Genomic DNA, 6,764 nt, shown 5'->3' with positions numbered 1-6,764 from the left:
CCCTTATTCTGAAACTATGCCCCCTGTTTCTTGATTCCCCCACGAGAGGAAATGAGGAACAATTAAAAGTTGATTGTAACCCTATAACCTAGTATGGTACACAACCATAATAAAGATGGCCCCTGGTTTGGGCTGAGTTACCTAATTTCAGCAAAGTTGGCGGTGGCTATAAGTGGCCCCAGACTCCAATATTAGGGAGAGAGGGAGGGGAAAAAAAGCTATTTCGGATTGCTATCCTGTTGGAATGTGTCCAGTGAGACCGGATCAGGTTAGGCTGTTGGTTCCTTCTCCCCATCTTGCGGTTGGATAGCCACCTGCCAACTCTTACTGAAACCAGCCCCGCTACGTCAGCACCTTTGGAAGAGAGGCAGAAGTTGGCAGAATAAAATAGACCGCTCTGGTGCCACAGTGCTCTCAAGTTCTGATGCAAAACTGAAATTTGAAACCGTAATTACTGGCTGCTAATTATAAACATCCTGGAAAAGAAGATTGAATGCAAATTCATGATTCACATTGGGCATGCACTCTGCCACATCACTTTGTATTGTGTAAGCTCTGGTGCCAGCCTGTGTGAAAAGCACTGCCAGCATATTGGTGTGCAATACAATGTTCTTGTTTTGCTGTGAAATGTCTGTTCTCAGTATTTAACTGTACACCATGATGAATTTCTGGATTTTTGCTGGCTTTCAGACAAGCCTTGTCGTCCCACCCTACCTTCTAAATGGGTTTGATTACCCAGGCAGTAACCCCAGTGTCCCTTACCTGCGAAATGCTGATTTATCATTCACCGCCATTGTGGAACAGCCAGAGTCTTCATTAGAGCCGAAGGAAGATCTGTTTTGTCTGCCTCGTCAGCATCACTGAACCTCATCCCCAGGAGGCTTGATACAAATTAATTAACCTAATTAAAAGCACTGATTGCAGAGATGATTGGTGTGGTGCTGGCGGCAGTTGCATATAAGCTGTATGGGGCGGAACCGCAGCCAACTGATGTGTGACTGTGCCGAGACAATGCTGCAGAACTAAGCAAACCTCATTAAAGCAGATTTGATTTTACATAACTTGTTCATCTTTTATTTATAAATACAAAGTTTGAACTCGCCAACAACATTTTCTACTTAAAAATGCAAAATAATCCATGGTAGTTTGTATAGTGGATATAGTATGCACCTCTTCCTACAGGTTTCCTATACTGACATGATCTATTGCACAGTTATGCTGCAAAGGTCACCACTTGTGATTCATTCTGTAACAACTAAGCAAAGTAAAGCATCATTTTAATTTCTTAAATGCTCTCTCATTTATGGTCTTTAGGATGATTAGAATTGAAGTGTTTTAAAGTCTGCAGTACTCGAATGCCCTTTTGTCCTGACTGACCTGCAGTTGCAGTGTACTTGGAATAAACAGGTTAATGGATAGTTAGGGACTCGTTATCTGTGAATACCAGCCAGGAGTTTAGGCTGTTATGTACACAAGTAGAGCAGTCAATGAGGGACCTCCCACACTTCGGTAATTCATCATTTAGCAGCTCTTTTGTGTAATCATTTTGATAAATGTGATGGTTTTACCAGGATGTAGTGTGCGAATTGATTATCATTGTAAGCAGATGACACAGGTGAGCAGGTGGTGATGGGTTTGCAATTTCAAAAACAGATGAATTATATTGGACGATGAAAGCAGCAGTTCATTCCAGTCTAATGTTAAGAACAGAATGTGAACATTACAGGGATTTCTTTTGTACAATTTTCACCTGAAGGCCTGCAGAGGCATGGTTTCACAGGCACTACACGGCATGTCAGCAGGCTGTTCATCTGTGAGAGGCAGCAGATTCTGATCTGCCCTATTATGGTAACTGCACGGGCAACCTAGGGAATGGTGGGATGCATCCTTCCAATAGTTATGCAAAACTTCGTAACACAAGAATAATGAGGCTACACAAGGTCAAGTTGTGTATCAATGTTAAATTTAATAGGCTATTCTCATTTTCTTAAAACAATTTCCTCCCAAGCACTGACTTTAAAAAAAAAGTGCAGACAGAGGCTGAACTCCCAAGTGCCTACGCACCAAATAATTTGGAGAGTTAATAGTGTATTCTTTAGTGTTTTTTTGGCTTAAACCAAAGGGGGGTGGGGGAGGAGAGAACACTGGGAGTAAAGGGATATTGGGTTCCAGGCACATTAGTCACTTAAAGCTACCTTACAGGTGCAAATGTGTAATGGGATGCAGTGTTCCATCAGAAGATGTATGAAAAAGGCTTGAATTTATATAGCACTTTTAATGTTCTCCGGATATCCCAAAGTGTTTTTCAGCTAATGAGCTACTTTAAGTGTATTCAATGTTGTAAGCAGCAGCCTGTTTGCACACAGCAAGGTCCCATAAACAGCAACTGAAAAAAGAAAGAATTTCATTTTTGTATCTCCTTTCACGACCTCCAGACGTTGCAACGCTCTTTACAGCCAACTAAGTACTTTAGTCCCTGTTGTAATGTTAGAAACGCGGCAGCCAATTTGCACACAAGTTCCCACAAACAGCAATTTAATCATGAGCAGGTAATCTATTTTAGTGATGTTGATTGAGGGTTAAATATTGTCCAGGACACCGGGGATAACCTCTCTGCTCTTCATCGAAATAGTGCTATGGGATCTTCTACGTCCACCTGAGAGAGCAGACGGGGCCTCGGTTTAACATCTCATCCGAAAGAGGCACCTCCTCACTACTGCACTGGAGTGTCGGTCCAGATTTTGTGCTCAAGTCTCTGGAGTGGGACTTGAATCCACAATCTTCTGACTCAGGCGAGTTAAATGACCAGTTGCTCTGCTTTTAGTGATGTTGGCTGAGGGGTAAGTACTAACCAGGATAACAATCCTGCTCCTAACATAAGAACATACATAAGAACATAAGAATTAGGAACAGGAGTAGGCCATCTAACCCCTCGAGCCTGCGTTCAACAAGATCATGGCTGATCTGGCCGTGGACTCGGCTCCCCGTAACCCTTAATTCCCTTATTGGTTAAAAATCTATCTATGACTTGAATACATTCAATGAGCTAGCCTCAACTGCTTCCTTGGGCAGAGAATTCCACAGATTCACAACTCTCTGGGAGAAGAAATTCCTTCTCAACTCAGTTTTAAATTAGCTCCCCCGTATTTTGAGGCTGTGCCCTCTAGTTCTAGTCTCCCCGACCAGTGGAAACAACCTCTCTGCCTCTATCTTGTCTATCCCTTTCATTATTTTAAATGTTTCTATAAGATCACCCCTCATTCTTCTGAACTCCAACGAGTAAAGACCCAGTCTACTCAATCTATCATCATAAGATAACCCCCTCATCTCCGGAATCAGCCTCGTGAATCGTCTCTGTACCCCCTCCAAAGCTAGTATATCCTTCCTTAAGTAAGGTGACCAAAACTGCACGCAATACTCCAGGTGCGGCCTCACCAATACCCTATACAGTTGCAGAAGGACCTCCCTGCTTTTGTACTCCATCCCTCTCGCAATGAAGGCCAACATTCCATTCGCCTTCCTGATTACCTGCTGCACCTGCAAACTAACTTTTTGGGATTCATGCACAAGGACCATCTTGCCGTCCGGAGGAGGCGGGGGTCCCCGATGGAGGGCACTCTATGCGGGAGTCCTCCCACTATTCATCGGGGACTTGGCCTGGAGGGTGGTGCACGGAGCAGTGCCGTGCAACAAATTTTTAAGCCGGTTCACGGACTCCCAGGCCGCCTGCAATTTCTGCGGTCTGGAAGAGTCCGTGTTCCATGTTTTTATGGAATGCACGAGGTTGCAGCCCCTGTTTTATTATTTGAAGGGGCTGCTCCTGAAATTCTGGCTGCACTTCAGTCCCACTCTCCTGATCTTTGGGCACCCTGTGCGGAGGGGAGCGGGTAGGTCCGAAGGCCTCCTCGTAGGACTGCTCCTGGGCACGGCCAAGGGTGCCATCAGCCGGTCCAGGCAGCGGGCGGTCGAGGGGGTCGTTCAACCTGACTGCCTGCCTCTCTTCCGCTCTTACATCCGGTCCAGGGTGTCCTTGGAGATGGAGCACGCGGTGTCCACCGGTACGCTCGCGGCCTTCCGCGAGAGGTGGGCACCGGAGGGACTGTAGTGCATCATCACGCCCGGCAACCAAATTTTAATTTGATTTTACGTTTTAAAGTTTAATTTGTTTTAATTGCCGGTGCTTTTAGTGTCCCCCTCCCCTTTTATAGGGGGCACTGGAAAAAAATGTGATTTTAGCGCCCAAAAAAAAACCAAAAAAAAAAGAAAAACACAAAAAAAAAGGAGAAAAAAAAAAGGGCCTTGTAAATGTCTGGTGTGTCATCCAGGTCGGGTGGCACAGTTTAATGTTTTGTTTTACAGATAAACTCTAAAAGAGTTTCATGCACAAGGACCCCCAGGTCCCTCTGCACCGCAGCATGTTGTAATTTCTCCCCATTCAAATAATATTCCCTTTTACTGTTTTTTTTCCCCCCCAAGGTGGATGACCTCACACTTTCCGACATTGTATTCCATCTGCTAAACCTTAGCCCATTCGCTTAACCTATCTAAATCTCTTTGCAGCCTTTCTGTGTCCTCTACACAACCCGCTTTCGACTAATCTTTGTGTCATCTGCAAATTTTGTTACACTACACTCTGTCCCCTCTTCTAGGTCATCTATGTATATTGTAAACAGTTGAGGTCCCAGCACCGATCCTTGTGGCACACCACTAACCACCGATTTCCAACCCGAAAAGGACCCATTTATCCCTCAAGGGTATCCTGGCATCTTACAGTCATCCCAACAGACTCGATCTCCGACAATGCTGCACTCCTTCAGTACTGCACTGACCTTTCAATTTAGATGATGAGCTCATCCTGTACTGGGGATTGAATCCCCATCCTTTTGACTCAGTCAAGAATGCTACCAGTGAGCAAAGGTGAAACTCTTGAAAATGCAAGGATATACGCAACACAGCATCCCATTACACATTTGCACCTGCAATGTGCCTGCACCTCTATATCCCTTTACTTACTGTCCTCCCCATACAGAATACTACAATCAGAACATAGAAAATAGGTGCAGGAGTAGGCTATTCGGCCCTTCAAGCTTACACCACCATTCAATAAGATCATGGCTGATCATTCACCTCCGTACCCCTTTCCTGCTTTCTCTCCATAGCCCTTGATCCCTTTAGCTGTAAGGGCCATATCTAACTCTTGAATATATCCAACGAACTGACATCAACAACTCTCTGCGGTAGAGAATTCCACAGATTAACAACTCTGAGTGAAGAAAGTTCTCCTCATCTCGGTCCTAAATGGCTTACCCCTTATCATTAGACTGTCCCCTGGTTCTGGACTTCCCCAACATCGGGAACATTCTTCCTGCATCTAACCTGTCCAGTCCCGTCAGAATGTTATATGTTTCTATGAGATCCCCTCTCATCCTTCTAAACTCCAGTGAATACAGGCTCAGTCGATCCAGTCTCTCCTCATATGTCAGTCCTGCCATCCCGGGAATCAGTTTGGGGAACCTTCGCTGCACTCCCTCAATAGCAAGAACGTCCTTCCTCAGATTAGGAGACCAAAACTGAACACAATATTCCAGGTGAGGCCTCATCAAGGCCCTGCACAACTGCAGGAAGACCTCCCTGCTCCTATACTCAAATCCCCTAGCTATGAAGGCCAATATGCCATTTGCCTTCTTCACCACCTGCTGTACCTGCATGCCAACTTTCAATGACTGATGTACCATGACATCCAGGTTTTGTTGCACCTCCCTTTTTCCGAATCTGCTGCCATTCAAATAATATTCTGCCTTCGTGTTTTTGCCACCAAAGTGGATAACCTCACATTTATCCACATTATACTGCATCTGCCATGCATTTGCCCACTCACCTAACCTGTCCAAGTCACCCTGCAGCCTCTTAGCATCCTCCTCACAGCTCACACCACCATCCAGCTTAGTGTCATCTGCAAACTTGGAGATATTACACTCAATTCCTTCATCTAAATCATTGATGTATATTGTAAATAGCTGGGGTCCCAGCACTGAGTCCTGCGGCACCCCACTAGTCACTGCCTGCCATTCTGAAAAGGACCCGTTTATCCCAACTCTCTGCTTCCTGTCTGTCAACCAGTTCTCTATCCACGTCAATACATTACCCCCAATACCATGTGCTTTAATTTTGCACACTAATCTCTTGTGTGGGACCTTGTCAAAAGCCTTTTGAAAGTCCAAATACACCACATCCACTGGTTCTCCCTTGTCCACTCTACTAGTTAATCCTGAAAAAAATTCTAGAAGATTTGTCAAGCGTGCTGTCTGCCCTCAAATGTGCGTACCCTACCTTATGAAGGATATACTGAGTTTGGAGAAAGTTCATTGATAATTCACTACAATGTTACCTAGAATGAAGGGCTTACCTATGATGAGAGAAACGAGTTATATTCCTTAAAGATGAGACTAGAGGTGTTTGTTTAAAATAATGAAGGGAATTGACAAGGCAGTCGGGGAATGACTCTTCTGTCCAGTATGGGAATAAACAAGGGACATTTTTATCATTTTATCTCTCAGTATTATTTTCCTGACAACAACTATATTCAGTACAGTTTGATTTCAAAAGTGCACCTAAATATCTATTAGAAATAGGCTATATGTTCGATAAATGTGTCTTGCAATACTAACAGAATTAGAGATGTGCAGCTAGAAGTGATCCTACAATCTCAATTACAGGTAGCAAGGTTTGAGAACTTCACAATGGAAATATTGCTACTGTAACAA

The sequence above is a fragment of the Pristiophorus japonicus genome, chromosome 14 (assembly GCF_044704955.1).
Source record: "Pristiophorus japonicus isolate sPriJap1 chromosome 14, sPriJap1.hap1, whole genome shotgun sequence".
In the NCBI taxonomy this organism is placed as follows: domain Eukaryota; kingdom Metazoa; phylum Chordata; class Chondrichthyes; family Pristiophoridae; genus Pristiophorus; species Pristiophorus japonicus.
The sequence above is the reverse complement of the archived record's forward strand: the minus strand, read 5'-3'. Positions refer to the sequence as shown.